This window comes from Sciurus vulgaris, assembly GCF_902686455.1.
Source record: "Sciurus vulgaris genome assembly, chromosome: 9".
NCBI classification, from domain to species: domain Eukaryota; kingdom Metazoa; phylum Chordata; class Mammalia; order Rodentia; family Sciuridae; genus Sciurus; species Sciurus vulgaris.
In genome coordinates, this window is record NC_136469.1 from 19,536,978 (window position 1) to 19,554,053 (window position 17,076).

Consider the following 17,076-nt stretch of genomic DNA (forward strand, 5'->3'; position numbering starts at 1 on the left):
CAGTTTTAAAAATTACAAAATATATCAAAACGGTAAATAGATCCAGTAGAGAAATTGGTCTAATCTGATACCACTTTCCTAAGTCCTATAAAAATACAAATTAAAGGTTCTAAATGACAGCTGTATCTTTAACAAAGTTACAAAAAAGTTGAAGTTATCAAAGGAGGTAAACAGGTTCTCTGAGGACGTCACATAGGATCAGAGGACAAAAGCCCAGATTAAAGAACAGAATTTGATCTAATAATTCTCAGGGTGATTGTGTATACATATTTTTAAGGCTATAAACATTAATATATGCCAAAAGTAATATATCCCAAAAGGAATATAAACCCTAAAAGAACACACTAACTTCATTTTTAAGTGTTCTAAAATGAGAGACATGACATCCACAGTTAGTTATTTCTTCAGTCTATAGCTAGACAATTGCCACAAAATGTTCTCTCTATATCAACTACAACCCATAAGTCAAAATATTTAAGGTTTTTTTCCCTTCTTTTTTTCCTTCTGTGTTCAGTCTTCTAAAAAATAACTGTTACAGGCTAGGGATATAGCTCAGAGTTGGAGCTCTTGTCTGGCATGCTGGGTTCCCAGCATTGCAAAAGAAAGGCAATAATAGTAACAATGACAATAATAATAATAGTCGTGAGTGTAGACTCTGAATCTAGATTTCCTAGACTCAGTACTGTATGACCCAGGTCAAGTCGCACAGCCTCTCTGTGCCTCAGTCTCCTCATCTGTAAACATGCTACTTTGCAGGGCTGCTTTGAAGATCAAGAGAGTCACTATGAGTAAAATGCTTAGTACAGTGTGAACAGATGAGTTCCTACCAAGAGAAGAGTATGTACCACTGAAACTGTTCTAGAAAGCTCTGAGGCATTCCTCTGGTCAATATTTATATGACAGCCCACTGGATATGAATAAGCCGTAGCAGGGAAAGAGAACCTGATACCCTCTTCAGTTCCAAAAACAACATACATAAGAGCCACTTCGGACCCAGGGATCCAGGTTGAACAGATTCTCCCCCTGCTGCCCCTGCTGCATCTGAGGGCATACACAGGAAGGATATAGGGTCCTGCAATTCAAATGAGTCAACCAAATTATTTTTTGATAGGGAATTTGGAAATTAACATAGGCTTGTTAGCAAGAGTGGCTGTCAGCAGCAGCTTCAGTTCAAGGTAGCTTAGTAATGTTCTTTTTTTTTTTTTTTTTCCCAATTTTATCTATTTAGTTTAGTACTACTAGAGATTGAACCCAGAGGTGCTCTGATAGTGAGCTAGATCCCCAGCTCTTTTTATTTTTTATTTTGAGACAGAATCTCACTACCTTACTGAAGCTGGCCTCAAACTTGTGATTCTCTGGCACCAGGCTCCTGAGTCACTGGTATTATGGGTGCACACCACCGCGCCCTGTCTAAACGTAAAAGTCTGCTGAATTTCCAACAGAATTTAAGGCAAAAGTTTGATGTAAGGGTGTTTCCAAAATCATCTACTCAGGTCAACCTCCAGATTTTCTTCTCCCATGAGAGGAAAACTTATTTCTGTTTTCTGCTACATCATCCTTTCTAGAAATCATTTAAAAGATGTTCCTGTGATCAACAATTTTAATATATTGTAACTACTTGTTCACTCATTTCAGGTGTGAAAGAACCTGGATTCAGCCATTAAAGTCTTATATTAGATGGAAATCCATTTACACTCATCTGATATCTCCCTGGATGCTTATCTTTCTTTCTTACATCTCACCATCCATTTTTGGATGTCCACCAGTGGTTCAGTTTGTGTTCCTACACGTGGTACAGATTTCCTCTGTGCCACCTCTAAGAGACACAGTGGGATACACTATATCGATGCATCTGAAGACAGGCACTCTTCTGCCATCAAACATCCTTCCATTTCTCTGTTTAGTCAACTACTCTTAGCTCCTCCAGAGAAGCAAATTAATAATTATGGGATTGAAAAGAGACTTCCAATCACGATCAAGATGGTCTCTCGAGGTTAAAAGCTAACCAGAGTGTGACATCTACAAGGCGAATCTGAGTGCCTCTCCTAATGAGCAATGAGCAGTATTAAATTACAGGTTACTACCGATACTATATACAAAAAGCTGCACATACAAGCTAGATGATGTCTTATAAAAGTCCTTATTAACCATAGACAAATTAACAAAACCTTTGGCTAAACTGATATCCCTCTTTGTTTTTCTGTTCCCTTCCTTTTACATGGAACTGGGTAAAGACGTCTGATGTAGATTCATGTTTTAAGGCATCCAATCCTTGGCATCATGCTTCCACATTAATCTTCTGCATTTTGTTGCATATAATCCTTTCCCACAGTTCTAATTTTAGATATAGTTAGTCCATCAGAATTAATCTTTTCCCATATAAAGACCAGTCACAGCTAAGATCTAATAGTTTCTCCTTAATCTTTTTTTTTCTTCATAGAGAAACATATGGGTTATGCTATTAACTGTCCTTTTTACTCTCACTTTTCATTTTGAAATTAGCAGCAGATAGGGGAAAGGTGTCCCTCGCGGCTTGCTCCCAGAGCTGAAGCATTACGAGGACACACAGTTTGCAACTCAAGAGCCTCCTTAGGAATGGGTTACATTGCTGTGGTCTTTAGACATTATTTTAAAAAACACACAGTGGTTCTAGGAAAAATGCACTTCTAGTATCAAAGAAAATCTTCTGGGCTAAAAACTCAATCCAGACTGAAGGACAGACTTAATTTTAAGCTTCTAATAGAGTCTGACTGTTTCTAAGTTTACAGATGAGGTGTTTTTCTGGAAATTCTGCCATTGGATATGTTGTAGAGAGAAACATCAAAGGCAAAGTTGTTTTCACTTGGACACATAACTATTAAACTCACACTCAATTTCTTGCCTTCTTAAAGCTTTTTTTTTTGTTCTGTTGTTACATCTTGCAGTGGTTTCTGAAGCAGAGAGATTTAGCTGTTCCTAATTGCACCAAAGAGATACAAATATTAACCTTTCCCTGACACATACCATAACCTGGGTGAAATTCAAAATGTTAAATACGCTTTTCTTTTCACATAAATACGCCACTGTTAGAAGCCTCAGAAGACAGACTATCTCAGCCACTCTACAGCATAGCATATCTTTCTGTGATTCTAAGAGAAAACAGGTTCCCATGTTCTTCCACAATCCATCAGAAACAGGCTTTGGCTGGTGAGCTTGACTAAACCACCATTTCTGAAAGGGAAAAAGAGGTGCATAGGCTCCAGAGACGGGGACAAGACTCTCCTTCTGCACCAGCCCCTGACTTAGCCTGTGTTGATAGAGACTCAGTGTGCCAAGGCAAAGAGCAGAGTTTTACAGACACATTTTATTTTATTTTATTAAATGACTTTTTCTGCTAGACTTGAGTGGTACACACTTGCAAACCCAGCTACTTGAGAGTTTGAAGCAGAAGATCACAAGTTCCAGGCCAGTATGGGCAACTTGGCTAGGGGTGGGCTAGGTGCTAGGTGGTAGAGGGCTTGCCTACTGTGTGTGAGGACCCTGGGTTCCTTCCCCGGCACTGCATGACAAAATAAGACAAAAACCACTCAGATGACAGGAATAACAAAATGAGAACAATCTACAAAACTGAAAGTGTCATCATTTCTTTAAAAAAGCACACCAGCATTTAAACATTAAGTAAATATCTACAAGTACTTTAGGTACTTAAGAGTTTTGATCCTAATTTTTTTAACTATCTCATCCTCCAATAGCGCCCATTCTGCTCTAAAACAATATGGTTCCTATATTAAATATAAGGCAAAAAACAAATTCTGAGCATTTCAAACCTCTTCCAAGAAGAGCTCTATACCTTTTTAAAGAGATAGGTATAATCAAAAAACAGCTTCACATTTCAGACCACAATTACTTTTCTACTACAACGTGACTATATTTCTTCAGTCCCAACTTGCCCCAGAGAAAGTTTATTCAGATGACTTGCAAAAACGCATGCTAAATAAACTGTCAGATTAGCTAGGAGGTATTACCAATTATGGAAAATGGAAGAAAGCACCTATATGCCTACATATACAGTAAAAAAGCATCTGAAAAATTATACCCGATTTCATAGCATATGCCACCTGAATAGTGCAACTGTGGATAATTTTTTTTTTAAACAAAGATGTATTTACAAAAGTTTTTAAGCAGCAGGTGAGAAATTGACACCTGGTAAACTTCTTTGAACCGGCTTCCCTCCCTCTCTCCCTGCTCTCAAGTATAACTTCCATTAGGTTCTTGAGTCTGATTGGTTCAGGAGGATCTTCTTAGGGCTACAGGAAAAAGTAAGTACAGCCTACTTCCTTGGGGACAGTGATGTTTGAAGTCCATTATTGCGCCCCACCATTCAGGTCTAAGGAACACAAAGCATTTAAAGAGTAAAACATCAGAAATTCAATTTTGAGGAGGAAACATCTTTAAGAGAAGTTTGGTCTCTTTTCGTGTAGGCAGGCACTGAACGTATCCTTGGAATAATCAGCTGAAGTTAGGAAGGTGAAAGAGAACTCATCATAAATCAGGAGGAGAAGAGGACAGAACTAAACCCCACCTTTCTGGAAGGTTCCTGGAGTGGAGCCCAGGTTGGGCCTTTTTCATGCAGACTCAAGACAAACACTGCTCTTTGTGTCAGGACAAACCTTGATGTGATTAAGCTTTGAAACGAAAATCCCCAAGTTTTACTTCGGTTTCTAGGGAAAATTTAGTCAGATTTCCCCCCAAAAAATTCCGATAAGTGCTGATTACCACTTAGGAGCTTTCTTTCCTCTCACACTTCCAAATTCAGTCCTCAGAATGCTTGCCCTTCCAACAAACGTAATTTGACCCTTTTCTCTGAGGTCACATTCTGCCCTTTTCCTCCAAAGTCTTCTCAAAGCTTCTGGAACATCTGCTTAATCCCCACACCTTGCACAATGCCTTGCGTGTGTTAGCATCTCAAGGCCTGAGGGTGGAGAGCTGGAGACAGTGGCTACCGTGAAGCAGTGTCCGAGACACTACCTTCTTGATTGGCAGCTAGGCACGCCCACCACAGAGCTCACATGACCTACTGTGTAGCTCCCAGCGGCTGCCTAATGCAGAGATATGACTTCCTTACGTGGCGCTGACTAGGTCTGCCTGGGAAAGTTTCTAAGAGGAAACACACTGAGCCATTGCCAAGTCCCTCTTAAATCGGAAAGAAAGGCTAACCATAGGAGTGCTCTCTCAAGAGCCTTGAGGTCCCACCCAAGGCGTCCCTTAGAAACGTGATAAGAATCTAGGTGATGGGAACTAAGCGTATCACAAAACGGAACCCTCAGCACCTCTTTAAAAAGTGGACTTTAGGGACTGGTAGACCACGTGCTTAGCATGCACAAGGCCCTGGTTCCACCCCCAGCACTGCAATAAAGAGAAGAGAAGGGAAGGAAAAAGAAGGGAGGGGAAGGAAGAGGGTCACCCAGAGTATGTGGATTTAGCATTTGGACATTCAGGGCTACCAGGCCTGTTTCCAACCTTAATTTGTCTTAAGCTGACATTTCTTCAGTCGTCAGGCTGGTAAACTAGAAAACCTGGAATACATCTTGTTCTTCCTGCGCAAAGGCCCATGGTACAGAGGGCAGAGCTTTGGGTATCCTGAACTGCGACCCCAGCCCTGGAAGTACCCACAAGCAAGTCTTCCTAGGTCCATGCCCAGGCAGCAAAAGCCCTGCATCCAAAGCGGAGTCAGATTCTCCAAGGCAGAAGAGGCCAATGCTTCTAAAAGAAATGATTCACAGAAATTAATTGTTCTCTAATGCCCTTTAATTAAAGAAACTGAGCAATGGCTTTGGCTTTTTAATTAAGCCCAACTTTAGCTTATTTCTCAATATCCTGAAGTTTAGACATTCCATTCGTATGTGTTCTATTAAAAGACCCTTCAACTTGTATCAGAACAGAAATTAATATTAACATATGTAAGCTGAAAATACTCAATAAAATGAGCATTTTTATAAAATGAAAGCTATTAAAATGCGTATGTTTTCAAACAATGAAGAATTCACCATAAAGCAATTAGTAATTTTGTGACTTCCTCTTACTTGTCCTTTCTAAGAATCCAAATTGTATTACATACATATGTATGTGTACGCACACAGAGAAGTCAAACCAAATGACCACGCCACTCCTGTGTAGAGAACGTATAGGCTTTAAATTGGCAACCCCATAATTCCCTCTTTTAGAATAAAAAATAAGACTGTAATAGCATGGGGAGGCAGTCAATAACAAGAACTACAAAACCACGGCTCTTAAGACAGTCCTACCCCAAGAGGCTCACCGGCTACTTGAAAGCAGGCCATTCTCCTGACTGAGATGGCCTGACCCCCTCCTTCCCCTCTGGAGCACTGCTTTTCCTCAGTCAAGCTACACTTCTCATTCCACACCCCCCATTCGCCATTGCCACCACTGACACAAAGCCAGGAGCTCCCAGTTGCCAATAACAGCAGCTAGGTTGGCCTTCCTTCAATGCTCCTTGTCTCCTTTAAAGATGAAGCTGTGCTTCCCAAGGTTTCTGCCACTCTTCTCCCCCTTCCATGCTATCTTTGCTTCTCCAATTCCGACCACTCTGAAGGCTCAGCCATTTGCAGTCCTCCCTTGTCTCTCCAATAAATCATTTGCCCCATATTTTTTGAAAATGGTCTCACATCTATGTACCTCTCCCCTCTGAAGCCCTACAACATTTCCACTGGAGTGTTCAATCATCCCTTACCTGGCCTCCCTGCTTCCAGTCTTTGTCTCCACCTGTCCTTCATATGGTCATCTGGGTGCCTTATCCAAAGTCTAATAACCATGTCACTCCCTTGTTTAAATCCCCTGTGGTTTCTCTCAACCTGGATCATGGGGTTCTCCATCCTGAAAATGGCCTCCAAGGCCTCCTGCATCCTCATGTTGACTATTCTAACCAGCCTCTTCTTCCGCTCTCTGCTCTGAACCTTCTGTTTCAACACTGCCAAGACTCCCTGCTCACTTCTAACATTTCATCCTCCATCCTCCATCTACCTAAACCCTCCTCAAGCCCTTCAGGACAAAGGCAGTAGCCCAGATGGTTCACCTCCATGCTGTCTCGGCATCTGGCTCACAACAGGATTCAGGTGAATGGTGGGTGATAAATAACGAAGACACCATGTAGTTAAGTCCAAAATGAATGGAAGAGATCAAAGTGGTGAGGGAATAGGAACTGACATGGAAAGTCACTACAACGGGGCCTAGACATGCTAACCACCTCCACTAAGAGATGCAGGAGCCAAGAAAAGCTCCACTCCTCCTTATATACCCCCACCAGAGACATGGAGTCATGCTCTATTTTTTGGAGAGAACAGCCTGGCTACCCGCTGAGGCTGCCATCCCGAGGCACAACAGTGGGCATCTTGGTGATGTGCTAATAATAACATGCTATTTACAGAATGCCTACTGTGTACCCAGAACTTTACTGAAATTCTGCAATAAACCATCTCTCTCAGTCCTCAAGTCAGGCCTATGATGAAGGAACTACTGTTACCTTTGCTTTACAGGTAGGGAAACCGAGGCCCAGATAGCAAGTAACTTTACTGCAGATACAGAGATTTTAAATGGACATTATGCGCCAGAACATGAGCCAAGCCTCCTGTCACACACATTTCACTTAGGTCCCAAGATTGCATGTGTATATCAAGAGCTAACCGAGACTGAAATGGTAACCTACTGTGCCATCAAGCTTTGGAGTCACTGTCCCTCCAAATAAAGGGACTTAACTTAAATGATAGAGTTACTGGCTGCAACTGTGCCTCACATACACTGTCAAGTGCACATCACGGGCACCTAAGTGATAAGAGACAGCTCTTCTCACTGGGGAGGCCCTGCTCCCATGGCCTGGCTCTCTCCTGCCTCTTCAGCTGTCTGTGGTATTTTTCAGTTTGCTCTAAATTTCTCCCACCTTCGATTATGAAGGAAGCTTTAGATTGCATAAGAGGGGAGAGCTCCTCTTCATAAAAATGGAGCACTCTGTAGCTCGGGAAATGCAGAAGCCCAGCATATTCATAAGCTCACAAAGGATCCAGATAACTTCTTGCATGAGAGATAGAGGGCAGTAGGGAACATGGAGGTGAACTTGTGCCTATGGACAACACTGCTCGGCTATAAAATGAAGTCCACAGATCTGTACTGAGCCGCTAGTATGCCCAACGCACCAGTCTAGAGCCAGCAGACAGAGCAGGGGACAAAAGGAAAAGAACCTCTGCCTTTAGAGAGCTTCAGACGCTGGTCAAGGGGTGTCTTCCTATTAGGGAGGGTTGACTCCACTCGGGGCTCATCTCAGGCATGAGGATGTGTGTAGTAGAAGCTCCTTCTAACACCATGAATCTGGGCTCTTGGAAAACTGTGTGCCAGGCAAAAAGGGGTGCATACACGCTGGCTCTGCCCCACACAGCTGCACATGGGAACTCTCTGGGACTCAGTAGTCTCATCTTTTAAACGGAAATAGTAATGTAACAGCCACAGGGGATCACTGTGGAAATTGAAAGATGATTATATGTACAACATTTAAAACAGTATCTGGCACTCAGGCACTTGGAACCAGCTGCTCTGGTCCTCCCATGTGTGCTCAAAGCCCAAAGGAGATTTTGACTTCGGTGATTTGGGAGGGGAACCAATTGATGGAAGTAAATGGAATATTTTGAGACTAACTATGGTTAACAGGCCACATGTGGGGCTAGGGATAGAGCTAATGCCAGGGAACTGTCCTTAAGCTCAGGGCAGAATCAAGAGAGCCAATCAGGGAATAAATAGGCATCAAGCAGAATCCGGAGTGGACCTTCCCCTCACACATGCTCCGCTGGCACAGGCAAATAGTCTTCCAAAGTCCTAAAGCCATCCACCTCCTCCAACAGCCAGTAATCAGACATGACGCTTAGTAACCCAAACTGAGAAGTACTGTAGGGCTTGAATCACTGTTCTACCGCTGGAGAACCTGGGTAAGTAACCAAAATTCTTGAGACTTAGCAGCCTCATCTTTTAGATGGAAATAATTATACAGCTGCAGAGGGTCATGTGAAAATAACAAGAGACAATTCCATGTAAAGCATTTAAAACAGTGTCCGGCACTCAGGAACTATGAGCTGTCAGTACTATTACTTTTTCCATCCATAGGAGCATCATGGAAACCCCTTCCAGGCTGTAGTAAATTCTGGAAGCCACCTAGCTGCTATATAAATAAGCAGCTTAGGGTATGAGCTATTTCATTTTGAGGTCAAGCCAAAATTCTACACAGGTGTTTCTAAAAGCCCTCACCCCCTGAACTTCTTATACATACTTCCTCCGAATGAGATTTTGTTTTTGTTTTGTACTGGGGGTGGAGCCCAGGGCCTGGATGCTAGGCAAGTGCTCTACCTTCAAGCTACATCCCCACCTGAGACAATTATTTTTTATTTTTATTTATTTCTTTTTTTGGTAACAGGGATTGAGCCCAGGGGTGCTTAACCTCTGAGCCACATCCCCAACCATTTATATATATATATATATATATATATATATATATATATATGTATGTATATACATAAGATATATATTAAAATGTATAATATATATTAATATATTATATATAACAAAATAGGTATAATATATTATTATATAAATATATATTAAAATATATATTATATATATAAAATATATATATATATATTTTTTTTTTTTTAATTTAGAGACAGAGTCCAGCTAACTTGCTTCAGGCCTAAGTTGCTGAGGCTGGCTTTGAACCTGCAGTCCTCCTACCTCATCCTCCCTCCTGCTAAGATTACAGGTATGTGCCACCACCCCAGGTAGACAATTACTTTTTAATCAAGTAAGGCAAAACTGATTTTTTACTGCAGTACATATTGTCAAAAGGTAAAGGCAGGGCTGGGGAGATAGCTCAGTTGGTAGAGTGCTTGCCTTGCAAGCACAAGGCCCTGAGTTCAATCCCCAGCACCGCAAAAAAAAAAGGTAAAGGCAAAAGAGTTGGTAGATGTTGCCTGCTTGATAATTTCCCCAGTCCTCTGAAAAGACAGGTTGAGACCATCAGCCAGAGAGCAAAAACCAAGACAGAAGAACAAGAGGACCATGGGAGTCTGCAGGCTGTCTGTCCATCAGTAGAGCAACAAGAGACCAAGTTTAACCAGTCATCTAAAATTGAAACAAAACATCTGAATATTTGCTACTCTTCTAATGAATCTTCTATAATGGAGCAAGACACAATGATAAATCTCAGTAGTTGTCAGCTGAAACAGAAAGGAGGCAAGAAAAATGTAACTAGGGGGAAAATGTTTGCAAACCAAACATGGAGCAGGCAAGATTTTTTTTGTCGTTGTTTAACTGTGACATGAGAAAGAAGTCCATTCGTGCATTGCAGCAATCAGAATCTCCTGTGTGGTTGCCAAGCTCAAAACAAACATTACACTAAATCAAGTTCATTTTTCTTTCTGTTTAATTTGATTGGCGCGATGCCCCCCGCCACACATACACGCTGGAATTGTAGAAGAATATGAGTTGTCATTAAAACAACCTGAACTTGATTTAATTCCAAGGCCTTCTCCTGTTTTTCCATTTGCTTGTCAAAACTACTCAGAGAGCCACAGAAAATGTGCTTGCCAAAAGGGGGTGGGGGGCGACTCAGGACAGAAAAATGGCTACGTACAGAAGAAGATGCTCGGTATGTACTACTTTGGAAAAGTCTTTGATTTTGCTTTATTGGGATAATCCAAGCACTCTAGTTTATTAAATTTCTTTTATTTAGAAAATGTACCGGGAGCCCTACCCTAATGGTAAGCATCTCTAGAACTAAAGAACTAGTATGCTGTTTGCATATATAGTGGTGCCCATACCAACACTGTCTGTTGCTCATCTCCAGTTTCATCTGCTCAAGCACATATTTTCTAAAGGAAATACAACTAAAAGTGGTATCCTATCATGTTATTTGAGATAGTCTACTAGTAAGGACTTGAGAGTCTCAAAGATTGTGCTGAGGGTCACCAACAGGCATCTGCTGCAAAGGCCTCTGAACTGCAATTTGTATAATGATTTTTTTTTTTTTAATTAAAAACAGCTTAAAACCAGGCACCATGGTACATCCCTGGAATCCCAGTGTCTCAGGAGGTTGAGGCAGGAGGATCACAAGTTCCAGGCCAGTTTGGGCAATTTAGCGAGATCCTCAGAAATTTAGCAACATGCTATCTCAAAATAAAAATTAAAAGGACAGGGGTGGATGGGATGTAGCACAATGGTAAAGCTCCTGGGGTTTAACCCCCAGTACCACAAAAAAAAAAAAAAATCTTAAAATCCTTGGGATGTTATTTGGCCTTATGAAGGAGGGATTTTACTTCCACATTGATAGTCAGCAGACAGATATGTGCTAACTCAAAAGGGGGACAAGTCAGTGCAACTCCCCTGACAACAGGTTTGCAGACCTCACAGAAAAGTCACATTTAGGACTTCAGCCCTGAAGTTCAGGTCTAAAGCCATGATAAAGAGAGTCAATGTTATACTCAGTTTGAGAAGCACTGGGTTCCTCCTGTGAATCGGGTCTAACTATTACCTCGAATTTCCTCACTACTCAGTGTTGGCCACATACCCATGGGCAACACAGAACAGCCACAAGGTGCTGTGAGAGCATGAGGAGACAGGCAGCCCCGGGTTCTCGACAGAGAGGACGGGCAGAACTCAAACGTCCCCTCATGACTTGCTGACTAGCCTAATTTTACACACCTGATTTCCAATCAGGGCGTGTTCACAGACATTAATTTTATAACTTTACGGTCTTTTGGGACAAAATCCTCCAGTCCCTTCAGGGTTTTACTGTGGTCAAGGCCTCCGGGTGGTCAGAAAAAAGGATGCATGTGTTCCTATTATTTCAGGTAGTAGACCATGGCTACAGAAAGTCACCAAAAACTTGCATGCTATAAATCTGTTTCCTTCCTACTGTAAAATGTCCTTCCGAATCAGAGCTGTGTGGTGCCCAGAGATGAGGCGACTCAGTCAAGGTCACAGCATTGGTAGTGGCAGGCCTGAAGCAGTCCCGACTTCCTGGTTCCCACATCACATACCTTCCCTTAAACCCAACTGCCTTCCAGATGAAGAGGAGGAGCCAGACAGATGTGTGATGGAACTGTTTGTTATGTTCAATAATCAGAAATCCTGCCATTGACACAGACAGATGATGAAGTCACTGCTTTGGTGTTGGTTTAGTCCGGGAAACTTACAGAGCAGGCCAGGAAAAAATGGGGGAAATGCCCACAGCAGCAAACCTCTGCCCAGACTGAAGCTGGGGTGTTTCCATGTAGGGCACAAGGTAGAGCCACAGTCAGGGAGGAAGAGGGAGGGCTCCCCGTAAGGGGCAGGTCCGCTTCTGCAGACTCACCAGCTTCTCCTGCCAAGGGACTCAGAGCAGAGGCGCAAAATGCCTTGGGGTTTGTGTAGAACCACACACATGCCTCCAGAAAGGAAAATCAGAATGGATTCCACAGGCTGTCTGCAAGAAAAGTGAAGAAACTCAGGAGCTCCCCATTTCAAACATCAGTTCTAGCTAATGAGAAGTCAGTATCCCAATGTCTCCTGGCATGCCTGCTCTGATTTATTTCATTTTTTTCTAGGTAGCTGTCCCCCCACCCCATGGCCCCTCTCACCCAGCTGCACCATCTCCATTACGAACTTCGGGGGCGGCCGTGGCAGCTGGTGTTGACCCTGGGGCGAGCACCGGCAGTCAGCTGCTGCCCAACACCAGGCCAGGCCATGAGACGGTGACAGGGAAGGTTGTTTGGGTCATCTGCCGCTGGTCTCCACTCCAAATGAGACATTCCGGGTGTTCCCCACCCATGTAAAATCAGGAATGCTGCTCCAATTTCTATCCGAGACATCAACAGGGATGCCACAATTGCATAGGTTCCTCCCAACAAAGTAGCATCCTTCCATGGACACTGGGGTCACGAGACGGTGTGGCGATGGGCACGTGGGTCTCACAATGAGGTGGCACTGGGGGGGCTCTATAACAATGCACTTGCCCCTCTCAACCTTGCCCCTTGTTTCTGACCTCAAACTGGCACGCATGCTCAGTAATAACAAGCTTAAGGGTGCCCCAGAAGACGGTCCCCGAATGTCTGCCCTGGCCTCCTGCCCTTCCCCTTCTCTCTTTAAGAACAGACTTTGTCAAACACGAGACTTAGTCAAAAATGGAAATAGGGACGTTCTTATGAATGTGCTGATGCTGGCCACAAAGCCTGGCCAATCTGCTCAAGTCACTTCACCTTCACATATACCTGATCCCTCGCAGGACAGAGAGGAAAAACAAAGACACCGTTCAGATAGCCAGGCTTCTCACAGCTGTGCAGTCAAGAGGGGAAAAACACCTTTTATAACTTCCTCTGGCACAAACTGAAAACTCTGGACTTTGGGGAGGCTATTAGAAAAAGGTTAAATATGAGTCTAGATAATGATACACCAAGGGACTCGTGTCAGGGTTGTTTGAACACCACTCAGAAGCAATTGCTGCTGAGAGTTGGCGACTACTTTAAAGACCTCTGGAAGAAGGTGAAGCCCTCCAGTAAATGCCTCTGCTGAGCCCGGGAGCACAGGCTGAAGGCTTCTTATTTGTACAAACATCCCTAAGAACATTTGTTCTGTTCTTTAATTCTAAGATTACTAGGTACACAGATCTAGTAATTATTTCCTATATGTGGCATATTTTCTTACATTGTTCTTGGTTTAATTTTAGTTTTACAAAGACATAGCTTCATGTTCACAACTGTACCCTCTACCCTTTCTTTCACTGGAAGTGTTAGAGATTTGGGGTCAAGATCTTTTTAACCTCATGTTGAATTTATCTTGAACTAATCGGTCAATGCATTAATATTATCCATTCATATTATTGTATCCATGAGTTGACTTCAAGGTGTGAGTTGCTGACTCTAATTACTATCAAAAATATGCAGATGAACTAGGTGTGGTGGCGTGGGCCTGTAATCCCCGCGTCTTGGGAGGCTAGGGCAAGAGGTTCACATGTTCAAAGCCGGTCACAGGAACTTAGTGAAGCCCTAAGCAACTCAGCGAGATCCTATCGCTAGATAAAATATTTAAAAGGACTGGGAATGTGGTTCAGTGGTTAAGTACCCCTGGGTTCAATCCCCAGCACACACACACAAAAAAATTATACACACATACACACACAAGTACAGATTGAGATTTGTGTTTATTTATTTATTTTTGGGGGGAGGTACCAGGGATTGAACTCAGGTCATTCAACCACAGACCCACTTCCCCAGCCCTATATTTTTCTATTTTTTATTTAGAGACAGGGACTCACTGAGTTGCTCAGGGCCTCACTAAGTTTCTGAGGCTGGCTTTGAACTTGCGATTCTCCTGCCTCAGCCTCCTGAGCTGCTGGGATTACAGGCGTGCATCATCAAACCTGGCTAGATTTGTATTTTTAAAGGAAGGGAGAAGGGATATGGATTTCTACCACTGCATGTTGCTTGTATAACATACCTGTGTGCAGTTTTCCATGTTGGAAAACCAACACAAAGGGGAAAAAGGAGTTTACTTCAAAAGTCCTACTTGAATAACTTAAAAGTTAGTATGTAACCCTTCCCTCCCTCTAAAAACACAGTGGTCTCCCTTATAAAATTTGCAGCATTACCCAAAGCACCTTGTGTTATCAATTGCAGGGTCATGAATCTCCACCACTAAAGCCACCTGTTTGACTTAACATCCGCTGGTGCTTTATAATGATAACCACATAGTATATAATTACACAGCCCCCAGAAGATACTTATGATTGAGTCACAGGGCATTTTGTGAATGTCTAGGACAGAGATTAGAGGCCCACAAAGTGAGAGTATTGCAACTCTTGCCAGCTACAATGTAAATGAAGCACCTTAAAATTCAATTATGAGTCCTTTAGGTATTAAAAAAATATAATACAAATCATATTAGAAGGCAAGTCTTTTTTTAATTGAACTGTCCCCAGAACTCCTGAAGACTGTATTTTTTTGGGGGGGGGGGCAGGGATTGAATTTAGGGGCACTCAACCACTGAGTCACATCCCCAGCCCTATTTTGTATTTTATTTAGAGACAGGGTCTCACTGAATTGCTTAGTGCCTTGCTGTTGCTGAGGCTGGCTTTGAACTTTCAATCCTCCTGCCCCAGCCTCCCGAGCAGCTGGGATTACAGGTGTGTGCCAGCTTAAAAATTGTACTTCTTAATAGTTTACAAACCAACAGATAGATTTTTAGATTCTGATTTCTTTGTCCAAAACTGGAAAAGCTGTTCCAAAGGTAAAGCATTCAAAAACTCATTAGTACTTCGGCTTTGCCACCCATGTTTTTGGTGACCTGGTGAGTTAAGTCTCACTGCAGCTCCATTTGTCCCATAAACAAGCTGCATAATTAGAATATCTAATATTATTCAGCAAATATAAAATGCCTATAAAGATATTTGCAAATTTAGTTACATGGAACTAAGGTTATGTCATCTAAATTGACTTTTTCTTTTCCGGTGCTGCCAGGGCTTGGACCTAGGCCCTCTCATATGCCAGGCAAGCCCTCTATCACTGAGCTATATACACCCCATCCCTTGTTTTTAAATTTTATTTTGAAACAGGGCCTTGCTAAGTTGCCAAGGGTGGCCTCCAACTAGCAATCCTCCAACCTCAGCCTCATGAGTAACTGGGAATATAGACCATTACCTATTCTTAACATCCAATAATGTCCTACCTTTTCATACCCTCTCCTTTCTGATTTCCTACAGCTGTCCCTTCCAGCTGTTTTGCTTCTTTCCCACCCATACCTTACACCATCTCTTACCATCTCTCCACTCTGGAGAGGTTATAATAACTAAAGGGAAACCTTAGTGGCTGTGGTTGGCTCCACAGTGCTCAGGGCAAGAGCAAGGAAAAGCCAGGTGTCTGCCTTTTTCCTCCATTGTCTTCTTGCTTCCCGAGATTGGTCTCCTAACTTAGGAATCATGGCGGGGGGAAGCAATAAACAGAAATTCTCGTACCCTGCCTTTGACTCCAGTGAACACACTATGTGATCAACCAACCTGGAAAGTCACCAGGAGACAGGACCCTGGTTGCATCTCAGAAGACTCTGAATCACTTCCAGGACATAGGCATCAAAGTCCCCAACTCCGGAATGCCAGCATCCACTTATAGCAGATTCATAAACAGACCTATTCTCCTCCACTTAAAAACAATTTTTCAAGGTCAGTGATCAAAAATGTAAAAACTAAGGCCTGAAAAATAAAAAGTACCCCTAGCAAAGCCTGGTATTAAAATATAATCTCTAATTAGTGATTAAACCATCACATATACATACACATATATATGGGGGGTAAACTTTGGCCTTATAATGACATTTGTTCATGAGAAAAAGAAGACCACTCATCTCAACACCATAACCTAACCAATCTTCATGGGTGTTCTGTCAAAAGAATAAAAAAAAGGTCTCAGAGAGGAGGAATATGGTGACATTTGGTGATGTGCCATCATCCGAGTGTGAATACCACTTGTTTTCTTCTTTTAGCTCCTGAAATAAAAATATTCTCACGCACGGAGCACAATAGCACAGGCTCCAGCCCTCCTCATGAAGTGTGATTCTCTCTGAGCCTCGCCTTCTGCTGTGTTCCAAGAAACCTCTCCCAGGACCATCGAGCCCTTCAGGATCACCCTCCACCCTCTGGAGCCCAGAGAAAAGGAACCTGAATGGGTGTTCATAACCACAGACTGGATGAAGCCATAGAGCGTTCAAGATGGCAGGGAGGCTCTGGCCCACGTGGAGCACACCAACAGAGTGGCCAAGGAGACCCTTCCCAGGAAAGTGGAGTTAATTAGCCTTTTTATGCACACACACATGCTGGCTTCACACATTCAAAAAATAGACTCATGCTAAGCAAAGGACCTATTTTAGCACTGCCTTGTAAAAACCAGACAGACAGGGACTCTCTCCTTTCTAGCAGTAACCTGGCCCCACCATTCTTGCTCATTTTAGTTACCCGAGACTTTAAGAATGAAGAGGTGACATGGAAAGTGCTTTGAGAAGCGCTGAAAAAATCAAACA

General features: G+C 42.6%; 1 protein-coding gene and 1 long non-coding RNA gene across 3 annotated transcripts in view; one reads left to right on the plus strand and one right to left on the minus strand.

Annotated features, from left to right (window-relative positions):
* The window catches only part of MAML3 (mastermind like transcriptional coactivator 3), a 392,129-nt gene that overhangs the window by 357,745 nt on the left and 17,308 nt on the right, over nt 1-17,076 (minus strand). The gene's annotated exons all lie outside the window — the stretch shown is intronic.
* LOC306669768 lies at nt 9,709-14,151 on the plus strand. Its single transcript, XR_013766223.1, has 2 exons — nt 9,709-9,879; nt 9,976-14,151. It is a non-coding gene; the product is annotated as an uncharacterized lncRNA (long non-coding RNA).